The following is a 24,934-nucleotide window of genomic DNA, read 5'->3' as shown; positions in this document are numbered from 1 at the left end:
TAGACGCCATCATCTTGGCCCCACAGTCCCTGGAAAAACAGTGACACGTATTGGCAGACTCATTTAATTACCTCTGACTCCCTCAGTTATATAGACTACACTTCCTCCCACCCTGCCACTTGCAAAGACACAATCAATTACTCGCAATTTCTCAGTCTCCACCACATTTGTTCCCAAGATGAGGCTTTCCATTCTCAGACATCTTTCTTTAGTAAACGTGGTTTCTCTGTTGCTGTCATAGATGGCTACCTCAGCCGCATCTCATCTGTGTCCCGCAGTTCTGTTCTGGCTCCACCTCCCTCCAGACGGAACAAGAATAGTGTTCCCTTGGTCGTCATCCTTCAACACGTGGTTTTGACATTTACGTAACTTCTAATGTGAGCCCACCACCATTCACATCTTCCCATCCTCGCTCCTTTCCGCAGAGACAGCACTGTTTCATCCCTTCCCAAGCAAAACAGACCATCCTCAGGTAATTTCTCCAGCAACTGCAGGAAATGTAATAACTGTCCCTATTCCTCCTCCCACGCATCTGTCCAAGGACCCCAGCAGTCCTCCAGGTGTAACAGGTTTACGTACACTTGTAACCTCATTTGCATTTGGTGTTCCCAAAGTCGTCTCCTGTACATCGGCGAGATCAAGTGTAGACTAGGCAACCGTTTCACCGAACACTTGCACTCTGTCTATTTCACCATTTTAACCCCACTTCCCACACTGACCACCTGTCCTAGGCTACCTCCATTGCCAGGATGATGCCTCACACAAACTGGAGGAACAGTACCACTTATTCTGCGTAGGTAGCTTACAACCTAACTAACTAAATTCGTCCTTCCCCCTCTTTCTTGTGCCCCATTTATTTCCCCTTTATTTATTCAATACCATGATTTCAAGCAAAATCTTGGACGTAGGGCTCAGCACGTTTGCAATTGGATCCTTGACTTCCTAATCCATAGACCAGTCAGTAGGAGCAAATCTTCCTCTATGCGAATTCAGACCCTTAATTCAGTCCCTGTGCACTCATGACTGTGGCTAAATTCTGCTCTAACTCTATCTTTAAGTTTACAGATGACACCACTACTCGATCTGAAATTATGAGGAGGCAGAGTTTAGTGGTATCAGTGGTGTGGTAGACATCAACCACTCCCTCCACGTCAAGAAAACAAAAGAGTTGGTCATCAACTTCAGGAAGCAGTGTAGAGCACACCCCAGTCTGTATCAATTGTGCTGAAGTGGAGATGATTGAGGGCTTCAAATCCCAGCATGTGAATATCATGAACAATTTGTCCTAGTCTAACCACTGCTCTACTTCCTCTAAAAATGAAGGAAATTCAACGTGTCACCAATGATTCGTCCCAATTTGTACAGAGGCACCACAAAAAGCATCTCATTGGGCCAAATCACAGCTTAGTTAGGAACTGCTCAGCCTAAGACCGTGAGAAATAACAGAAAGTTAAGGATGCAGTCCAGTCCATTGCACAAACTAGCCTTCCAACACCCCATAAACTTCATCTACATGCTTCTTCGGAAAAACAGCCAACATAATCAAGTATCACTCTTCTCCCGTCATTCTCTCTACTTCCCTCTCCTGTCAAGCAGAAGATATTAAAGTTTGAAACCATGTACCACCAGATGATTTGGCAGCTTGTTCTACATGCCCACCAACTCTGTATACAAAATGTTGCCCCTCTGGTCCCATTTAGACCTTTCCCTTCTAGTTATTAGACACCAACATAATTTTGTATACCTCTATGAACTCCTACATTCCAGAAGAAAAATCTCAACCTTTCCAATGTCCCATTTTTCCAGTGCCCTCCATGTTTGGGACAAAACTGCTCTAAGAATCCATCACAGAGGCACTCCACAAACTCCCTTTCATGGGGTCCAGTCCCAACCAGATTTTCCTAGTCTACCTGCATGTTGAAATCTCCCATAACAACCATAGCATTACCTTTACTACATGTCAATTTTAACTCCTGATTCAACTGGCACCCTATATCCAGGATACTGTTTGGGGGCCTGTAGATAAGTCCCATTAGGGTATTTATATCCTTACAATTCCTTAGTTCTATCCATACTGACTCCACATCTCCTGCTTCAATGTCACCCCTAGGGACTGAACTTCATTCCTCAACAACAGAGCTACCCTGCCCCCTCTGCCCACCTGTCTGTCTTTTCGATAGGAGATATACTTGGTTCTTGGCTCTTGGTTTCTTGGTCCTCCAAAATATTCAAAATGGATATTAAACTGGAGGTGGTGGAGGGAGGACTTAAGCCAGGAAGGGTTTTTTATACCCTTGGATATTCAGTTCCCAGCCCTGGCCCTCGCAGCCATGTCTCTGTAATTCCCACAACATCATACTTGCCAATTTCTCACTGAGCATCAAGCTCGTCCACTTTATTTCTTATACTTTGTGCTTTCATATACAACACTTTGACCTCGGTATTCACCTCCCCTCTTGCACCGCTTGCAATTGGCCCTGACCTTACTCTGTTATCCCTTCTCGAACATTCCTTCCCATTAATTCGGGAGTCTTTTGTAACTTTTCCTCAACTCGCTTCCCCTTCAACTACATCTTTATACTCCCAATTTGTCAATCCCTCCCCCCCCCCCCACTATTTAGTTTAAACCCACACATGTAGCCCCAGCAAACCTACCTGCCAGAACGTTGGTTTCCCTCCAGTTAAGGTGTAACCTGTTCCTTTTATACATGTCACCCCTACCCCAGAAGAGATTCCAGTGGTCTAAAAATCTAAATCCTTGTTCTCTGCATCAGCCCCTCAGCCACACATTCAGACCACCTATCACCCTGTTCCTGTCCTCACTAGCACGAGGTACAGGAAGCAATCCGGAGATAGCCACCCAAGAAGTCCTGCTTTTCAGTCTTCTTCCTTAAGGGGCTGTCCCACTTGTCCTAATCTGCGAGTTTAGATGAGTGTCTTCGACCTTCAAACTCGCAGCATGGTCGACACGTGGTCCTAGGAGGTCCTCTGAGGTCGCTGGAACTCTCCTTCATGCTCGAGGGAAGTTTCCGAATACTCGTGCCCTCAGCTAGGTTGCAGAAATTTTTTCAGCATGTTGAAAAACTTTCTGCGATAAAAATTGTTCGGCATGGTTCATTTGAACTCGTAGTGCAGTGGAGTGGGGTCGCTATGTAGTTACAGTCAGTCGAGCGCAGCCGTAGACAATCTCCTTCGCTGACCGGGCATTTTGATTGGCTCATTAGAGTTTTCAGGACCAAAAAAAACTGACTGGTAGGTTCTCTCCGCATATCTCCCTCCTTCTCCCCACCTTCGCTCCCCTTCTCTCCCTCACAACCCCCCCCCCTCTCTAAAGGACTTACCATACACTGTGGCAGCCGTTCACCTTCTTCTTCATCGCGGGTGTGAATTTCAGACAGCGCTCCCCCGCTTTCCCCGGCCCCTGCCTTTGCGATGTGTGTGCGTGTGCGGTCGGTCGATCCAGCTCGCGGTTTCAACGCAGACGGTCGTTCCAGCTTGAGGCTTTCCAGGCGAGAGCCCTCGAGCTTGAAGGTTGAAGACACTGTTCTTAACTCTTAGATTAGGTCACCCAAGTGGGACAGCCCCTTAACTCTCTAAACTTGCGTGACAGAACCTCCTTCCTCTTCATCCCTATGTCGTTTGTGCCTACGTGCACAACTACTGCCGGCTGTTCACCTTCCCTTTCGAGGATGTTCTGAATTTGGTTTGTGCTATCTTGAACCCTGGCACCAGGGAGGCAACACACCATCATTGAGTCTCGCCTGCCTCCACAGAATCTCAGTCTGCACCTTGGACAATGGAATCTCCCATCACTATGGCTCTATATGTCATATACCTTCGTTCTTCCCGTCTCCTCGTCGTGACAACCACACTGAAGGTCCTGTCCAGGAAACTCTTGTTTTCCCGGATTGCCCTGAGGTCATCCAGCTGCTTCTCCAGTGCCCCAAAGCGGTCCTTCAGGAGTTGAACCTGGACACACTTAGCACAGTTGTAGCAGCCAGTGGCTCCATCAGTGTCCCTGGCCTCCCACATCCTGCAAGCAACACACTGCCTCATTTTACCCATCATGTGTTCACTGCGTCCCATCCTCTCCAGCTTTTTGCATAATCTCCTCTCCTCAGCCTCCTCGCCGAAGACTCTCGAGCTAAAGACTCACACTTTTCTCACAAGGCACTTTCCTCAACAAGGCGCTACCCAACAGCAAACCTTGCTTATATTGGCTGATAAATTGCCCAATTTGCCACAACCAATTTGCAAATTGCTTACCTTACAGCCAATCACCGAACTCCCTCCTGCCGCTCCCGAGCTGCAAGGAATGTGTTCCTAGCTGGTCGCGCCCGGTTTTAAACTAGCCACTCTTGTAAGGAGACAAAATAAACTCCCAAGAGCTTACCTTACAGCCAATCACCAAACTCCTGTCGCTCCCGAGCTTGATGGAATGACCAGGTTACAGTTTGCCAAGTATTTAAAAGAGCAAGCACAGTTTTGGAAAGAGGTCTTGTGGACAGATGAGACGAAGATTTACTTATTTCAGATGTGATGGCAATAACAAAGTATGGAGGAGAGAAGAATCTGCTCATGATCCAAAGCATATCACCTCATCTGTGAAACACGGTGGTGGGGGTGTTATGGCCTGGGCATGTATGGCTGCTGAAGGTACTGGCTCACTTATCTTCATTGATGATGTAACTGCTAATGGTAGGAGCATAATTAATTATGAAGTGTATGGACACATCCTATCTGCTGAAATTCAAACAAACGCCTCTAAACATTGGCTGGCGGTTCATTCTACAGCAAGACAATGATCCCAAACATACTGCTAAAGCAACAAAGGAGTTCATCAAGGTGAAAAAATTGTCATTTCTTGAGTGGCTAAGTCAATCACCCAATCTGAACCCAATTGAGAATGCCTTTTATATGCTGACGAGAAAACTGAAGGGGATTAGCCCCCAAAACAAGCATAAGCTAAAGATGGCTGCAATACAGGCCCGGCAGAGCATCACCAGAGAAGACACCCAGCAACTGGTGATGTCCATGAATCAGACTTCAAGCAGTCATTGCATGCAAAGGATATGCAACAAAATACTAAACACGACTACTTTCATTTACATGACATTGCTGCATCCCAAACATTATGGTATGCTGAAAAGGGGGGACTGTGTATAAACACTGCTGTAATTCCTAAATGGTGAAATCAAAATGTGTATAAACAGCCTTTATTAAAATCTGACAATGTGCACTTTAACCACATATGATTTTTTTCTATTACAAATCTCAAATTTTGGAGTACATAAATAAATGATGGGTCTTTGTCCCAAACATTATGGAGGGCACTGTAACACTTGCCACAAATGTTGTTTGATGTTTCCAAAAATTTCCAATTTTATTTGCAGTTTTTTGTTCAAAACGCGTTTCATTCAAGTTAGCTTTGCAAAAAGGGGTTATCAGCAATAACTGCAAGTAAAGCCAAGTATCAAATCAGAATGAGCATTGCTAAGTCATTCTGAATATCCTTTTCTAATCTTAGAAAGGTAAGATTAGAAGGTAAGCACTTCAGCAGGTAAGAACTCTCATTCACACATGGTAAGATAATTATTTTTTTGCAGTTATTTTTATACACAAGTAGAACAGTTAAAGATAGCTTGTTATTATGCTTTAAATCTTCATAAAGAGTATGCACTGTTATTTACAGTTTACTGCAATGTGATTTAACTCCCTCAATTAGACCAAAGACATGGAGACTACATTAAAAAATAACTAGTTTTAAATGTAAGTGTGCAAAAAGTAAAACTTCACCAAATAGGGCACATTTCGGATTATTCACTTTAAATTAATTAAACTAAAGCATGTTCTTTAATTTAATATCAAGAGTATATGGCATTAAACATTGTTGTAAATTATCTTAAAATAGGTCAAATGTCAGTTTAGGAAGACAGCTGTTCTCAATATCAAAGATTGAGTAGATGTTGTGTTACTTCAGATGTGGTCTCACCAGAGCCCTGTATTCCAGATAAAAGCCCTGCACAGTAAATGTCGCCAAACGGAAAACAGAGAATCTGATCCTGGCGGAGAACGTCCAGCGACCAGTGCCCGCTGTGAGTCTACATCGCACCGTCAGCTCCAGCCCCTTCCCCTCTGATCCCCCTCGCTAGCTCCTGCTCCCCTCCCCCAAGATACCCTGCTCTCCCCCACAACCCCTCGACAGCCCCTGCATGAAGCCGTCCCCCTCCGACGGCTGCAGGACGCTCCCACCCCGTCTCCAACGGCCCCCGACAGCCCCCCCCCCTGAAGCGATCCCCCTCCTTCGGCTGCAGGACGCCCCCCCCCCCCCCGAAGCCGTCCTCCTCCCCCGGCTGCAGGACGCTCTCGCCCCCTCCACCGGCCCCCAAGAGACCCCGCCTGAAGCCGTCCCCCCCCCCCCCCCCGGACACCGACAGCCCCCTCATGAAGCCGGCCCCCGACAGCCCCCTCCTGAAGCCGGTCCCCGAGAGCCCCCTCCTGAAGTCGTCTCCCTCCTCCGTTGCAGGACGCTCCCCCCTCACCAGCCCCCGCCTGTAGCAGTCCCGTCCCCAGTTGCAGGATTCTCCCCACCAGTCCCTCCGACAGCCCCTGCCTGAAGCAGTGGCTCTCCCCCTGCTGAAGGTGCTCCCCCCACCGGCTCCCAACAGCCCCCGCCTGAAGCCGTCCCCCTCTCCCGGCTGCAGAACACAACAAGAGACGCAACAAGAAAGTCTGAAGAAGGGTCTCGACCTGAAACGTCACCTTTTCCTTCGCTCCACAGATGCTGCCTCACCCGCTGAGTTTCTCCAGCATTTTTGGCTACCAACAAGAAAGAATGGACTGAATAAATCTCAAATTTTAAATTGTTGTTATATTTTCAGAGGTGTTAATATTTTAAGCTTTAAAAAATCCCTTTTTACTTGCCGTGCCCGTGAGCTGCACGGTAATATCTGCGTGTTGCATGTCACAATGAGAACCCGATGGGCGTGAATGGCTGCGCCGCCGGAGAGCCACTAAGAGTGGATAGGGGGTGGTTGAATGGGGATCGAGTGTGTGCGTGGGGGGGGGGGGGGGGGGAGGGCAAGAGGCGAATTGGGGGGATGAGGGTGGATCTGGGGCATCACAACGGGAACCCATCAGCCGCGCCTGCGCAGTTAGGGGCTATGGGTGAGTGGTCGAATATTGCATTGGGGGAACGGGTTGTGTTTGGGGAACGGATGAGTGGTGGAATATCGCGTCTGGGAATGGGTTGCGTTGGGGGTCCAAGCCTCCGGTGTGGCTGGGACCCAACGGGTCCCATTTAGTCTATGACTTATATTGCCTCATTTTGACAATCCACCTAAGCATACCTTCTCTGAGCTGTGATCGTTTATTTAACTAATACTGCCTTCATACCCTCCTTTTTAAATTCCCTTTGTTTATATTCTTGGCAAATGCTTGAATGCTTGACTAATCTTCTGGATTTTTTTGAGGATATGACAAGTAAAATGGATGAAGGGGTGCCAGTGGATGTGGTGTATCTAGACTTTCAGAAAGCCTTTGATAAGGTCCTGCACGGGAGACTGGTGACTAAAATTAGAGCACATGGTATTGGGGGTAGGGTGTTGACATGGATAGGTGTTGACAAGCAAAGAGTAGGAGTGAACGGGTCCTTTTCATAATGGCAGGCAGTGGCGAGTGGAGTGCCGCAAGGCTCGGTGTTGGGGCCGCAACTGTTTACCATATATATTAATGATTTGGAAGAGGGAATTAGGAGCAACACTAGCAGGTTTGCGGATGACACAAAGCTGGGTGGCAGTGTGAACTGTGAAGAGGATGTTAGGAGGTTGCAGGGTGACCTGGACAGGTTGAGTGAGTGGGCAGATGCGTGGCAGATGCAGTATAGGGAGGTTTCACGGCAGTCGGGTCACGACCCATGACCTGTACTGTTGCTTCGCTACTACAAATGGATTACACGCGATGAACTGCAGGTAGGCACTTACCATTGTTTCCAGCGTAGCGGGCCCGTTAAAACCCGCTGAAATTGTCCATTTATGCGCTGTAAATAATTATGGAAATCGGGATAAGCTTGTGAGACATTTAGCCTACTTCAGAATTCCAAAAGTGAGGAGAAATTACAGTAGATAGAAGCGAGAGCTGAAGGGACAGCCAGAGTGCTTGGCGAACATCTGGCTGTAATTTTTTTAAATCGCCCATGGTTCTCGTGGGTTTTTACATACAAAATATGGTTAAATATATGGTTAAAATGAAAAAGCATCTGAAGAAAAATTTACAGCCAGATTTATCACTTCTGAGAATTTTTAGATACCAAAGGAATCAAGAAAAAACACAAATAATGCCTTACTTGATGAAATGCAGTGAGCAAACGGCCAATGTTCGCCAAGCACTCTGGCTGTTGTTGTCCCTTGAGCTCTCGTTTCTATCTACCGTAATTTCTCCTCACTTTTGGAATTCTGAAGTATGCTAAATGTCTCTCACGCTTATCCCGATTTCCATAATTATTTACAGCGCAAAAATTGACAATTTCAGCGAGTTTTAACGGGCCCGCTACGCTGGAAACAATGGTAAGTGCCTACCTGCAGTTCATCGCGTGTAATCCATTTGGAGTAGCGTACCAACAGTACGGGTCATGGGTCGTGACCCGACTGCCGTGAAACCTCCCTATTGGAGTAAAGAGGTTCTTCTGCAGTTGTATAGGGCTCTGGTGAGACCACATCTGGAGTATTGTGCACAGTTTTGGTCTCCTGATTTGAGGAAGGACATCCTTGTGATTGAGGCAATGCAGCGTAGGTTCACGAGATTGATCCCTGGGATGGCGGGACTGTCATATGAGGAAAGATTGATAAGACTAGGCTTGTATTCACTGGAGTTTAGAAGGATGAGGGGGTTCTTATGGAAACATATAAAATTATAAAAGAACTGGACAAGCTAGATTAAGGAAAAATGTTCCCAATGTTGGGCGAGTCCAGAACCAGGGGCCACAGTCTTAGAATAAAGGGGAGGCCATTTAAGACTGAGGTGAGAAAAAACGTTCTCACCCAAACAGTTGTGAAGTTATGGAATTCCCTGCCACAGAGGGCAGTGAAGGCCAAGTCACTGGATGGATTTAAGAGAGTTAGATAGAGCTCTTGGGGCTAGTGGTGTCAAGGGATATGGGGAGAAGGCAGGCACGGGTTATTGATAGGGGACGATCAGCCATGATCACAATGAATGGCGGTGCTGGCTCGAAGGGCCGAATGCCCTCCTCCTGCACCTATTTTCGATGTTTCTAAAGGGGATAAAAATGGTCCAACTGAGTTCCTCCAGCGCTTTGTGTTTTGCTCTGGAGCAGCTTAAATCTCTGCCGAGGTTTAAAATGGTAACAGAGGAATACTTCGTCTGGAATGCCAGGGGGAAAATGATGAAGATAATCACAATCACACACCCTGCCCCATTTCTCCGGTTCTGCAATAAATTCTCTCGGTATGAGGTGCCAGTAATTTGGGCAAAATAAAGCAGGAGTCTAAAAGCTTTGGATTTGAAAAATCAACATCGAAACTCACCTGTAAATCATTGCGTGAAGGATAGGTTCAGGGTAAAATGCATGAGCGTTGGGAGCGAGGTGAATACATGATGGATGTTGGTGTCAATCGGGATGGATGACGGATGACGGATGACAACTGACAACCGGCGCCTCAGCCGTCGACGGCCACTCCCGCCAAAAGCAACCGCTGCCCGAGCGCCCGCCGCCGTCACGTGACTTGACTCGACCTGGCTGCCGTTCGCTGCGGCTCCGGGACTCGGCGCCATTGTGTAGGTGAGAGGGAGGCACCTGAGGGGGAGGGGAGGGAATGGAGGGAGGGAGTGGAAGACGATGAGGGGAATGTAGGAAGGGGAGGTGAGGGGAAGGAAAGGGAGGGGGAAGGAGGGGGATTAAGAAGGAAGGGGAAAAAGAAGGAAGGGGAAAGGAGAGGCAGGAGATAGCGGAATGATAAGGCGGGGGATATTAGCATTATTGCGGAAAGGGGAGAATATGGGAAAATGTGAGCAGAGGAGGGAGGGGAGTGTGAGCGAAATGATGGGGTTGCGTGGAGGAAGCGGGAGAGCAGGGAAAAACAACGGTTGGGGAAAGGAGGGTCTCGACCTGAAACGTCACATTCCTTCTATCCAGAGATGCTGCCTGTCCCGCTAAATTACTCTGCATTTGTGTCTACAACCGCTCTAGTTTGCACTCTTCTATTTTGCTCCCTGTTTGAACAGCGGAGTAATATTTGCAATTTTCCAATCGTCTGGGACCACTCCTAACGCTAGTGGTTGTTGAAAGATCACTACTAATGTCTCCACTGTCTCTACAGCTGCGCCACCGTGCCTCCACATGTCTGTCCAGACATATTGCACCCTCAGCGATCAATGCTGAATTCAACAATTACAGATAGCCTGCCCTTCCCGTTTGTGCCAGAACTAACCAACTCGGGGCGGGGGGTCATTGCACCAACTCCTGTGTGTTCTGCACATCTTTAGCGGGACTTACTGAATCAATGGAAACCGATTAAAACCCAGGAATTTGTGTACTGCCGTTGCAACGCTGATCTGTACAAAACTAAAGTTGCGGCCCGGGTGGATGGATGAAGGCCTCAGGACACCAACCCTCAACTTGGGGCATGGGAATCTGCCGCAGACCGAGTGGTGACCTGTGATCATGTGCGCTGCGTTATTACCCCTGAAGCTAGGTGCCCCCCCACAGGAACGAGACTTGTGGCTATATTTGTCCACCAGGAAATAACTATCAGTTTTACCGAGTTTGTATGAGTTGCCTCTGCTGCCCCAGTAATAAACGTTATGCACAGTTACAGGAACTGCAGTTCTTGGTTTACAAAAATCACGAAGTAAAGGAGTAACTCAGCGGGTCAGGCAACATCTGGAGTAGATGGATAGGAGACTTTTCGGGTGGGGACTCGTCTTCAGACTAATTGTAGTGGGGGTGAAAAACCTGGGGAAAAGTTTGGTGTGAGACAAAGCCTGGCAGATGATAGATGGATAACAGGTGAGAGGGGGAGGGGATAATTGGCAGATGGGTGGACTAAGGCCAGAGATGAGAGGCATAGATAGGGTAAGTAGTCATGTATTTTTGTCCCCATTTGGGGGAAAAATCAAATACAAGAGGGCATAGCTTTATGAGAGGAATAAAGTTTTAAAATGTGCAAGGCAAGTTTTTAACACGAAGGGTCACGAGTGTCTAGAACGTGCTGCTGGGGATTTAAAAGACTTCGATTGAACCATTTGCAGTGAATAAATACATGATAAGGGAATAACGTTTTGTTTTTATTTATTTTTTAAATGATAAAGGAATAACATTTAGTGCAAGATAGAGCCTGCAAAGTCTGATCAAGGATAGTCCAAGGGTCACCAAATAGGTAGGTAGTAGTTCAGCACTGCTCTCTGGTTGTAGTTGGATGATTCAGTTGCCTGATGACAGCTGGTAAGAAACTGCCCGTGAATCTGGAGGTGTGTGTTTTCATGATTTGCCAGATGTAGGCTAAGGTTAGGTGCAGGAGTAAGCCAGTGGGTCAAGCTGCATCGCTGAAGGACATGAATAGGTGATGTTTTGGGTGGAGACTGCCTCAGACTAATTGTAGTTGGGAGAGAAAGCTGCAAAGAGGTGGTTTGGACAAAGCCTAGCAAATGTTAGGTGTATACGAGTGAGAGGGAGGTTGATTGGCAAATGGGTGGACCAAGACAGATAGGCATAAATGGGGTGATGCAAGGCTCTGAGCTGGTACCCCAGTTATTTACAGTATACATGGATAATTTAGAGAAAGGAATTAAATGTAACATCTCCAAGTTTGTGGACGACACAAAACGATGGCAGTGTGAGCTGCAAGGAGGATGCTTTGAGGCTGCAGGGTTACTTGGTTGGTGGCGCGACTCACCTGTCTGTATTTTTTTTTTTTTTTTGGTCTAGTTAAATGTAGTTGCTTGTGTTTTTTAATAGTGTTTTTAACTGTGTATATGTGGCGGGCGGGGAAGGGGGAAACTTTTAAAAATCTCTTCCCTGTACCGGAGACCCGACCTTTTCCTTGTCGGGTCTCCGTTGTCGTTGGGGCCTAGCATCGTGGAGCGGCCTCCAGCCTGAACGACCAGGAGGGCTCCAGTCATGGAGCCTGCGGAGCTGCAGACTTTCCATCGTGGGGCTGGCCGGCATCGGAGCGTGGGGAGCGGTGGTGACTCGCTGCTGCGGCCCGACCATGTAGCTCGGAGGCTCCAGCTGCAGCCGCAGGTCCAGTGGACTAATATCGGGAGCTCGCGGGTCCGGGTGAGAGACCACTTTTCTGAGCTCCCGCAACGCGACTTCTCCAGCCCGTGTCGCGGGGTTGGAACGACCCGGAGCGGGGCCGTACATCGCCCGGCGCGGCTTCATGGCGGTGGGACATTCCAGCGCCTGCCGGGGGCTCCAACTTCGAGACTTTTAGACCGGGAGCGGGGCCGTACATCGCCCGGCACGGCCTAAAATGGCCGTGGGACTTATCATCACCCGCCTGGGGCTTCGACATCGGGAGAGAAATGGAGAACGGGGAGAGAAAAGACTTTGCCTTCCCTCACAGTGGGTTCACTGTGATGGATGTTTCTGTAAATTGAATTGTGTGTTTGTCTGTAGGAAATTATCTTTGTTTGTATGGCTGAGGAAACGGAATTTCGTTTAAGCCTCACTGAGGTTCAAATGACATGTAATAAATATTGTATTGTATTGTACTTGGATAGGGTGGGTGGGCAGATGCAGTATAATGTGGATAAATGTGAGGTTATCCACTTTGGTAGCAAGAACAGGAAGGCAGAGTATTAATTAAATGGTGTCAGTTTTGGAAAAGGGGAGGTACAAAGAGACAAGTCACTGAAAGTAAGCATACAGGTACAGCAGGCAGCAAAGAAAGCAAATGGTACGTTGGCCTTCATAGCGAGAGGATGTGAGTATAGGAGCAAGGAGGTCCTACTGCAGTTGTACAGGGCCCTGGTGAGACCACACCTGGAATATTGTGTGCAGCTTTGGTCTCCTAATTTGAGGAAATACAATCTTGCTATTAAGGGATTGCAGTGTAGGTTCACCAGGTTATTTCCCGGGATAGCAGGACTGACATATGATGAAAGAATGGATCGACTAGGCTTGTATTCACTGGAATTTAAAATGACGAGAGGGGGTCTTACAGCAAAATATTACATTCGTAAGGGATTAAACAGGCGAGATGCAGGAAAATTGTTCCTGATGTTGGGGAGTCCAGAACTAGGGGTCACAGTTTAAGAATAAGGGGTAGGCCATTTCGGACTGAGATGAGGAAAAACTTTTTCAGCCAGAGAGTTGTGAATGTGGAATTCTCTGCTACGGAAGACCGTGGAGGCCAAGTCACCAGATTTATTCAAGAGAGAGTTAGATATAGCTCTTGGGGCTAACATAATCAAGGGATGTGGGAAGAAAAAGCAGGAACAGGAGACTGATTCTGGATGATCAGCCATGATCATATTAAATGGCGGAGCTAGCTCGCAGGGCCAACTGTCCTACTCCTGCAACTATTTTCTATGTTCCTATGAAAATGCTGCCAGGGGTTGATGGTTAGGCATGTACAATAGTAGCATTTAGGAGACATTTGGATAGACATTAGGATGTGCAGGGAATGGAGGGAAACGGATTATGCTCTGAAATGCTCTGACAGACAAGGTAAAGGAGGGCATCTAGCACTGAAGAGAGGGGATAAAAAAGGAGAGTTTAGTTTAGTTTGTTGATACTGCTTGGAAACTGGCCCTCTGGCCCACTGAGTCCGCGCTGACTAGCGATCCCCGTACACTAGGGACAATTTACAATCTTTACTGAAGCCAATTCACCGACAAACTTGTACGTCTTTGGAGTGTGGGAGGAAACCGGAACACCCATGCGGTCACATGAAGAACCTACAAACGCCGTACAGACAGCACCCGTAGTCAGGATCGAACCGGGGTCTCTGGTGTTGTAAGGTGGCAACGCTACCACTGCGCCACCGTGCCATAGTACCGATTATTACCTAAAATTGGAGAATTCTATGTTCATACTGTTGGTTTGTAAGTTACCCAAGTAAAATGTGAGGTGCTGTTCCTCCAGTGTGTATGTGTGGCCTCACTCTGGTAATGTAGAAGGGCCAGGATAGAAAAGACGAAATGGGAATGATTGTTAAAATGGTTGGCAACCAGGAGATCCAACAGGCCTGAGTGGACCCAGTGCAAGTACTCTACGCGTAGTCTCGCTGATGCATAGGAGGCCATATCAGAACCAGATACAGTAGATGAAGTTAGAGGCGGTGCACATGAGCCTCAGTCTCACCTGGAAGGCCTGCTGGGGCCCCTAGATATAGGTGATAGAGGAGGCTCAGGAACAGATGTTACATCTGCGGTTGCTGGGAAGGTACTTGGGGAGGGGCCGATTTGGGTGGGAGATGAGTGAACCAGGAATTGGTGATGAAGTTGATGAAATCAACGGTAAACTATATTGAACAGTACAGAGGAACAGGCCCTTCAGCCGACAATGTGCTGAATATGATGCGAGGTTAAACTAATCTCTGCCTACACATGATCCATATCCTTCCATTCCCTGCATATCCTCTAGGCAGCAGCCTCTGCCTACAGCCTGTCTGTTATTTTTAGTTAGTCTAAAGTCTTGTGTTGGGGGAAACTTTAACTTTTCTATGTTGGGGAGGGGGGCAGGGTAAGGGGGAAACCGTTTCCCAGTCTCTTCCTGGCGGGGACTCGACTATTTCTCCGAGTCGCGTCCTCGCCCCCCCCACCTTGCGGCCTACCAGCTGGATCGGAGCAGCCTTTCCTGCCGGGGACCGGGAACCGGACCGGGGCTGCTACAGCGGCGGCGCAGCGCTGGAGTCACCGCGGAGCGGGCGATGCCTACCTGGGTTGCTGTTTGGAGCTCCGGAGCGTTGGGCCGCTGCTCCAACATCGTGGAGCTCTGGTTTGGAAGAGCTTCGAACGCGGGCGGCGCTGATCGCCAACACGGAGTCCTGGGGCAGCAGTCTCCACCGGCGCGGCCTATGGACTTTGGGAGCCGCCGACTCCGGTAGGAGGGGGCCGACTCTGGTGCCCACGTCGTCAGCCCCGACGTCGGACTTACAACACCCCGGCGAGCGGTCCTGAACATCGGGCTGCCCGTAGCGGCAACTGCGGAGGGCACGGCGAGGCCCTGACCACGGGGAACAATGGAGGAAGAGACTGACTTTGGTGCCTTCCCACACAGTGGGAAACTCTGATTCTGCTGTGTGGGGATGTTTTATGTCAAACTCTATAATGTGTTGTGTCGCTTATTTTTATTGTATGGCTGTATGGGAATTTCATTTCACTGTGCCATCTGGCACATGTGACGAATGAATGTATCTTGTATCTTATATATCTATGTGCCTATCTAAAAGCCTCTTAAATACCACCATCATATCACCCTCCGTATACAAATCATTGTCCCGCACATCTCATGGTGTCATAGAAACATAGAAACATAGAAATTAGGTGCAGGAGTAGGCCATTCGGCCCTTCAAGCCTGCACCGCCATTCAATATGTCAGTCAAACAGCGTAGAAACAGACCCTCCAGCTCAACTTGCCCATACTGACCAAAATGCCCCATTTCCGCTCGTTCCACCTGCCTGCATTTTGACCATATCCCTCTGAACCATTCTGATCCATATATTTCAGGTCATACAGAGTGGAAACGGGCCCTTGGGCCAACTTGTCCACACCGACCAAACATGCCCCATCTACACTGGTCCTACCTGATTTATTCCCCTCATGATTTTGTGCACCTCTATAAGATCACCCCTCATCGTCTTGTGTTCTGAAAAATAAAGTCCCATCCTGCTCAACCTTTCTCTTTAGCAACATCCTCATATGTGATCTCTGCACCCTGTCCAGCTTAACATCTTTCTGATAACATGGTGACCAAACCTGAACGAAATACTTGAAATGTGATCTCACCTCATAACTGCAACATGACCTCCCAACTACTATATTCAACACTCTGACGGACGATGGCAATATGACGAAAGCCTTTTGACTGCTCTGTCTACCTGTGATGACATTATCAGGGAACTCCTAGATCCCTCTGCTCTACAACATCCCATAGTCTTACCATTCACTGTGTAGGTCCTGGAAATTCTAACAGGTCACATTTCTATGTATTAAATTCCATCAACCATTCCTCAGCCCACCTGCCCAACAAAAAAATATCCTGCTGCAATCTTTGCCAACCATCTTCACTATCTACAATACCACCCACTTTTGTGTTGTCTGCAAACTTGCTAATTATGCTATGTACATTCTCATCAAAATCTTTTAAATATTGCTATAGTACCTCCTCTGGCAGCTCAGTCCATATACCCACCACCCTCTGTGTGAAAGAGTTGACCTTCAGGTTCTTATTAAATCTTTCCCCTCTCACCTTAAACCTATATTCTGGTTCTTGATTCCCCGACTATGCATCCGGTGGCGCTGTTGATGGCTGCCTCCGCCTACAGTCTGTTTGTCTTTTTATCTTTTTCTATTTTTAGTTGTTTAAAGTATGTTTTTGGAAATTTTGTTTTTGTATTTTATGTGGGTGAAGGGGCGAGGGTAAGGGGGAAACCTTTCAGTCACTTCCTGACGAGGAAATGACCGAACCAGAGCTTCAGCAGCGGCGGCGCAGTGCTGGATACATCGCGGAGCGGGCGATGCCTCACCTGGGATCGCCGTTTGAGGCTCCGGAGTGTTAGGCCTGCTGCATTTACATCACAGAGCTGTGGTCTGTGGAGCGCCCGGCGCTGACCAACATTGCGGAGTCCTGCGACCCTTTGTCGGGGGCCACCCGCGTTGAATCTTCTCCCAGCATGGCCTGTGGGCTTTGGGAGCCGCGGACTCCGGTGGGAGGTGGCCAATTCAGAGGTCCAGGCCGCTGAGGATGTTCTTCCGTTCGACGTCCGGGTACCATCGTTCCTGGCGAGAGGGCCTGAACATCGCGGGGGGCTCGGGAGGCCACAACCACGGGTGAACATCGGGGAACATCAGCGAGGAGGTTGACTGGACTTTGGTGCCTTCCCTCACAGTGGGGAACTCTGGTGGCGTAGTGGGAATGTTTGTGTTGTGGACTATCGTGTTCTGTGTTTCTGTTTTTTTTATTCGTATGACTGTATGGGAAATAGCATTTTGTTGTCTTTTACTTGAAGACAATGACAATAAAGTTGAATCAAATCAAATCTACCCCACCTGTTCCTTCATGATGTTGTATACCTCTGCAAGATCATCCCTCATCCTCCTGCACTCCAAGGAATAAAGCGCCTAGCTTGCCCAAACCTTCCCCTATAGCCCAGGCCCTCGTCCGGACCACATAAGGCAATTGTAACATCTCTGATATAAATTAAAAATCTCTGAATAAAATAGTCTGAAGAAGGGTCTCAACCGAAACGTCACCTATTTCTTCACTGCATAGCTGCCTCACCCGCTGAGTTTCTCCAGCATTTTTGTCTACCTGCAATTGTAACATAATTTCTATTCTCAATACCCTGACCGATGAAGGCTTCTTTAGTTTTAGAGATACTGCGCAGAAACCGGTCATTTGGCCCACTGGGTCTGTGCCGACCAGTGATCCCTGCAAATTAACACTATCCTACACACGCTTTTTTCGTACTTTCACATTGTCCAAGCCAATTTAACAACATACTCGTATGTCTTTGGAGTGTAGGTGGAAATCGAAGATCTCGGAGAAACCCCTTGCAGGGCACGGGGAGAACGTACAAACTCCGTACCAACAGCACTCGTCTGGATCGAACCTGGCGCTGCAAGGCAGCAACTACCGCTGCGACACTGTGTCGCCCTGATCTACCTGTGAAGCCGTTTTCAAGAAACTTTAAACCTTGATTTTACAGAACAGTGTGTGGGCTCAAGGAAGAAAGAGGGAGGGGTGGAGAGAGGGAGAGGATGGAGAGGGGAGGGAGGGAGAAAAAAAAGGAGAGAGGGAGGGAGGGCGAGGAGGGAGAGGGAGGGAGGGGGAGGGAGAGGGAGGCTTCCTAAATGGCTTCTACATCATCATCTGGTGCTAAAACCAGGAAGCAGCTGTTCAAACACCAGTAGACAAAGAGATGGCAATGAATGCACTGTCAAGTAAGGTGCGTAGAAGACATGTCAATTGGTAGCAAAGTTATGCATTCTTGTACTCTTGCATGGGTATGACCGCACATTAAAAAAAAACAATTTTCAGCAAAATGGCACGGTGCAAAAATACTGATTTCCTCAGCAAAATGCTGATTTTCAGGTGCTAGAATACTGAAATGCTCTGACAAAACTTGGCAGCTCTGACTAAAGGGGACAAAGTGCTGGAGTAAACCAGCAGGTCAGGCAGCATCTCTGGAGCACATGAGGTGTTGTTTTGGGTTGGGACCCTTCTTCAGTTCAGACTGAGTTTCTCCAGCACTTTGTGTCCTTTCCCTTCTGTTCCATTGTTCACTGCTACGCTGTTACTCATTAAGCTACCTAGAGGGGAGAATGGGTTGAGAGAAAGGTAGTTCAGCCATTATTGAATGGCGGAGTGGACTTGATGGGCTGAATGGCCTGATTCTGCTCCTATGAATGATGAACTTATGCTGGGGCCTAGGCAATTGCCTGTTGTGAATTGCATGTCAGGAAATGAATATTCCAAATGCTCGTATTTGCACGATTTCAACCAACTGCAATCTTTAGATTTTCTCCATCTTGTTTTGTGACACTTTGATGATGCTTTGATTTTGGTGAACAAAGATTCATGTCACCATCAATGGTTGCCTTCAATGTTTAGTGTTGATTATGAGGATTATGTGTGGTGCCTTTACTAAGAGCTGCTCGGATTTAGACCGGAAGATTTTAATGACAAAAAGCTTTAAAATGATACTTCAGCACAATTGTTCAATGTCACTACTGCCAGCACTCAATGAAGTCAGAATAATGCAGGGTGGCAATCTGAACAGAAAGTAAGTTATTTGTGAATTACAGTTCACATCTCAAGGCATCAGCGCTAATATAGGATGTCACACCTCTGTAATAATTCTCCAGGTGCCGATTGGAATTTGGACAGTTTCTTTCATACAGTCCATATACAAGCACAATTCCCAATTAGCAAAGTGCACAGAAATAGTCTACTGAGCCCGCCGCACGTAAGAGGTGCCAGGTTTTGGCCCTTTTTGCAAAGTCCTGTCTGCGCCATAGATCTTATGGGCATTGCCCCAATCCAGGCAAGCCCCTTGGACTTGTGGATCGACAGGCGAATTGACACCCCTCTCCTCGCCAGTCCGGCACTGAAGCAGGGTAATGTCGGCCGGCGATATGACCAGAAAGTACATTGTAAATGAACTGCTGTTCATATCCGTAGATATCACCGTTAACATAGAATGTCACATGACTGCAGTAATTCTTCTGGTACTGATTGGAATTCGGAAAGTTAATCAAAGGAAAGGGGAGGGGAAGAAATCCATGCATCCTCTGTTCAGATATCCTGTTGCTTGCATTCATCTGTAAAATAACCCAAATTAGATTAAATGAAGTCTATGGAAAGAGAAAGAATAAATCCAGTAGGAAGGGTCTCGAACCGAAACGTCACTCCAGAGATGCTGCCTGACCCGCTGAGTTACTCCAGCATTTTGTGTGTCTATATTTGCACAATCTTTTTTCCTGCATTCGCCCCAAGTGGCAGATTTCATCCACTTTTGCCGAATCTCCTCTCTGTCTTGTAATATCGCCGTCCTCCAATTTAGAGAGCTGACTGTGATAATGCCAATTCAAACTCATTCATGATCACCACCACTAAAGCACTCCCCACCTATCCAGCCAAGACCACTCGTAGAACAGCATCTCGTCAATATGACACCAGCACCGACACCCACCCTCCCCCCTCCAACTCCCGCACGTGTCCGCAAACATCCATATAGCACTGACTGACACGTACCTGAACTCAGCCACCCAATTGTCATATGTACCAACAGCACAACGACAGTAAACACAGTACTCGTATATAACCTCACAAACACCAACAAATTGTAAACCCCAATCAATATTAGTGCAAAAAGCCCAAAATCTGCAACAAAGACACTTCATAGTTTAGTTTGTTTTGTAATGTTCATGAGCCTGATGGTTGTTGGGAAGAAACTGTTCTTGAAACTAGACGTCGAGGCTTTCAGACTCCTGTACCTTCTTGCTGATGGTACGAGTAAATGTGCAACGGGGCCAAGGTGGTGGGGGTCCTTGATGATGCCTTTGAGACAGTGCCTCCTGTAGATCCCTTCAATTGTGGAAGGGTCAGTACGTGTGATGGACTGGGCAGTGTCCACCATTCCTTGTAATCTTTGTTTCTAGGAGTTTGAGAAGCTGAACCAGCCCGAGATGTAACCAATCTACATGCTCTCGACTGCACACATGTAGAAGTATTCATGGACATACTCATGTAGGATACTCGTGTACAAATGATTGCTGCACAACATGGACTCGATGGGCCAACAGGCCTGTTTCCATGCTTTATCTCTAAACTAAACCATACCAATTCATGGAATGTTCAAAGTTCTTTAATGTTGTAAAGCAGGTGGGAACCGTGGACCTTAGTAATGAGGGGTTGAAGATGTCCATAAAAATTCCACAATATCTAGCTCCAGTGCCGTCAAACACTCATTATATGTTAACCCACTTATTCCTGGCATCATTCTTGTAAACCTCCTCTGCACCCTATGCAGAGCCAGCACATCCTTCCTCAGATATGGTGCCCAAAATTGCTCACAATGCACCGAATGCGGCCTGACCAGCGCCTTATAGAGTCTCAGCATTACATCCCTGTTTTTGTATTCTAGCCCCCTTGAAATATATTGCGCTTGCCAATGGGAGGGAAAGAGAGTTTTGACCACAAATTGGACAATGAGAATCGCATGGGGCAAGCGCAAATTGAAGGGTTTCAAACAAGAGTGAACCCTCTGAGGTGAGGTCTGCCTGCCTGCGTCTCACAAATACAGGCAAGGCAGCTTCTCCAAGGGAAGCACAGCCACTGAGCCATTGTAATGACACAGAGAAAAAAAGCAAACAAACAAAAGGTGTGAACGGCTCCGTCTCATCTCCTTCAAGTACTTCCACACCTCAAAAAAATTATCCTTAAATAGAATCCCAAATTACGTGGAATTTGATGGTATTTCCTGCGTGCTATTTGTTGGGTTTTTTTCACGGGCACACGTTCACAACACAAAGAAGAAGAAGGCAAATCAGATCTATGTAATTACAACGTAGCTGCCTGCTTCTATTACTCACTTCTACAGTGTTATGCAAGGCAACTTTCGTTGCCCCCAACAGCTTTCGTTGTCTTTGTTTTTTCAACTGCTCTCATGTGTCTCAGTCTCTCTCCCTCTCTTTGTCCCTCCCTCCCTCCCTCTCACTCTTCCCCCCTTCCCTCCCTCCCTCCATAACTTACTCCCTCCCTCTTTCTCTGTTCCTCTCTGCTGTCTGCATGGTGGAGATTGTGGGCCTGGTGCTGCGCCAGGAGCTCTGGTGAGGTTACGGTTCTAGCCCACTGGTGGCCAGTGGAGAGGCGAGGGTCGGTGGAGTCGCTGGTGGAGGCCAGTGGGGCGCTGGGGTAGAGATAAGGGCAGCAGCATCGGTGGCTTTCTGAAGAGGCAGCAGCCGCGGCTGTTTCAGTCGCTTGGGTGTGGGTGAGTGTCAGCGGGTGTGGGTGTGTGTGTCAGTGGGTGTGTGTGAGTGTGGGTGGGTGAGTGGGTGTGTGCGTGTGAGTGAGTGGGTGTGTGTGTGTGAGTGGGTGGGTGAGTGTGTGGGTGGGTGTGTGTGTATGTGAGTGTGTATTAGTGGGAGGATGAATTTTGTAAATGCAGTTAAAACCATTAGATCTGTTGAACTTTTTAACTGAGTATAGACTTGGTGATAGACAAAAGTGCTGGAGAAACTCAGCGGGTGCAGCAGCATCTATGGAGCGAAGGAAATAGGCAATGTTTCGTGCCAAAACCCTTCTTCAGACTTGGTGACCTGTTTCCAAATGTTTGAGTTGGCTAAAGAATACTATTAACAATTCCAGCAACAGTAGCTTCTGCAGAGAGATCATTTAGCAAACTCAAGCTGATTAAGAATTATTTAAGGTCTACAATGTCTCAGGAACGTCTTGTGGATTTGGCCAGGCTAAGTATTGAATCAAACATTGCCAGAACAATACATTTTCATGCTGTGATTCGAAATTTTTCACAAAAAAGGTCAGGAAAGCTCTTTATTTAAAGCAAATACTAAGCTTATCTACCTTCTTTTACTTTTCACTAATAATTATGTCTTCTGATGATCTGATCTGAATTGAAATATAAAAGGATGTTTCAATGTGAATTCTTTCTCCTTATCTGTATTGTAGCATAAACAAAGATGTTCAAAACAAATGAGCTTTCTGATCTTTTTTATTTTATTTATATTTACTTATATTTATCATGGAGGGAGTATAGGAGCATAAGGCCTCAAATGCAGAAAATCAACAGAGCGCTCAATTCCACCCCCCTCATCTTCCATACCCCTTTTTGCCTTACAGGCTACAGCTCATGGCATAAAACCCATACTAGATAAAAACAGGATGACTAATGGAGAAGGGTAGGGGGCCTGAAATAAACTTTGTACCCACTGATAAAATTCCCCTGAGGCCCTGCGTATATCGTGTGTTTTGTGAACCTTGTCTTCCAAGACGAGCACGTATAATGAAGCATTTCTCAAGTTCGGCTTCACAAGCACTGTTCAAAAATCCGTGGTCAATGTGTTGTCTGTGCCAAGGTTTTGAGCCATGAGTGCATGAAGCCCAGCAAACTGAAAATCCATTTGGAGTCTTGTCACAGCGACCTGGCGGGGAAGGGCGTGGACTATTTCAAACTAAAAGCAGCCGCATTCAAGGGTTCCCGCATCGATTCGACGGCTCACTGCGCTCATCAAAATGAAGCAACGTTGGAGGCTTCATCGAATCGCACAGACTAAGAAACCTCACAGCATCGGTGAAGAGCTTATCAAGCCATGCCTTCTCGAAGCAGCAATGTTGGTGCTGGGGGAACAGCAGTCAAACAAGTTCAGGCAGATTTCCCTTTTGAATGACAGTCAAAAGTCGAATCTCGGATATGAGTAATATTCTGCTGCAAGTAGTGTTCACTGTGAAGAGCAGTCCAGTGTATTCCCTGCAACTGGACGAGTCAACAGATGTTACCTCATGTTCCCAACTGCTAATCTACATTCGTTACCTCGATGGAGAAGCCATGAAGGAAGAGTACATGTTCTCAGAGCCATTGGCCACTACCACTCGGGAAGAAGATGTGTTCAGAATGCTGGAAGCCTTCCTCATCAAACATGAGCTTGGCTGGGAACGCCTTGTCGGGGTGTGCACAGATGTGGCACCTTCCATGGTCGGATGCAGATCCAGCTTCAAAGCCTTCGTGAAGGATGTCGCTCCCCATGTCTCCTTCACCCACTGCATGATACATCGCCATGCTTTAGCGATGAAAACTCTCCATCCTGGTCTTCGAGAAGTGCTTTCAGATGTGGTGAAGATTGTGAACCACATCTGAGGGAGCGCAACAAATTCAAGAATCTTCAAAGTCATTTGTGAAAAAATGGGCACCGATTTTACTGTTCTGATATTTCACACAGAGGTGCGCTGGCTTTTGCATGGTAGAGTTCTCAATCGTGTGATTCACAAGAGGAAATAGCGCTGTTCTTGGAGAGAGGGTGTACCGAGAAGGAGAATCAGCTTCATGAAAAGATGCAGGATGAACTGTTCTTGATGAAGGTTGCTTACTTGGCTGACTTCGCCGAGGTGAATTCCTTGAACCTGTCACTTCAAGGAAACCTCCCAATGCTCGTGACAAAGTGGCAGCGTTCAGGAGGAAGATTTATCTTTATCAGAGAAGAGCCCAGGACGGTGACACAACTATCTTCCCTGAGATGACGACTCTCCTGGATGCTACGCCAGATGCTGAATGCCACTTCCACGAAGAGATCTCAACCCACATTCTGGCAATTAGTGAATCCATCGAAAGTTACTTCTCCAGACTGGACGACCGCTCTCGTGATGTGTGGATTATCCGACTCTTTTCCATTGAAGACGGTGCCATCAGCGATACTGACGTGACTGCGAAGGTTGAATTTTACCAAATTTGTGAAGATGTGCAGCTCAAGAGTGGCTTCATGGAACAAGAGCTTGCCACGTCTAGGCTGAAAGTGAAAGACTGTCCTGTTCTTTCGAAGAAGGCCCTGATCCTTTGGTCCAGTCCCCCTCAACCTATCGCTGTGAGGCTGGATTCTCAACCATGGTAACTCTTAAATCAAAGGTATGCAATAGGCTTGTGATCGATGCTGACATGAGGTGCTGCCTGTCGAGCATTCGATTGATTGCCTGATGGCTGTGAAGCAATTTCAGCCATCCCATTCACTGAGCATTGGCAGACATGTTTTAATAAATCAGGCTGTTTTTTTTTCAATTTTGACCTCAAATTGGAGAATCCAATGCTCACACCACCGTTGGGTTAGGTTGTGTTGGGGTGGGTCCTGATCTCATGGGGCGAGCAGAAATTGAAGGGCTTCAAAAAAGAGTGAATCCTGTGAGGTGAGGTGAGGCCTGCCTGCCTGCGTCTCATAAATACATGCAAAGCAGTTAGATTTAACCCAAAGAGCTAAATCTAACTCTCTTGAAAACATCCAGTGAATTGACCTCCACTGCCTACTGTAGCAGAGAATTCCACTGATTCACAACTCTCTGGGTGAAAACATTTTGCCTCATCTCAGTCCTAAATGGCCTACCCCTTATTCTTAAACTGTGACCCCTGGTTCTGGACTCCCCCAACACAGGGAATATTTTTGCTGCATCTTGCCTGTCCAATCCTTTAAGAATTTTATGTTTCAATGAGATACCCTCTCATCCTTCTATTCCAGCGAATACAA

At 47.2% G+C, this 24,934-nt stretch overlaps 1 long non-coding RNA gene across 1 annotated transcript in view; it reads right to left on the bottom strand.

The window, feature by feature from the left end:
- Positions 1-19,470: 19,470 nt before the first annotated feature.
- Positions 19,471-24,934, bottom strand: part of LOC116966992 — a 30,537-nt gene continuing 25,073 nt past the window's right edge. The window contains exon 3 of the long non-coding RNA XR_004410108.1: positions 19,471-19,507. This is a non-coding gene — a long non-coding RNA (uncharacterized LOC116966992). The remainder of the gene's footprint in view (positions 19,508-24,934) is intronic.

Source organism: Amblyraja radiata, chromosome 38, assembly GCF_010909765.2.
Source record: "Amblyraja radiata isolate CabotCenter1 chromosome 38, sAmbRad1.1.pri, whole genome shotgun sequence".
Classification (NCBI taxonomy): domain Eukaryota; kingdom Metazoa; phylum Chordata; class Chondrichthyes; order Rajiformes; family Rajidae; genus Amblyraja; species Amblyraja radiata.
Note: the sequence above shows the minus strand (reverse complement) of the source record. Positions and strands in the feature narration are given on the sequence as shown.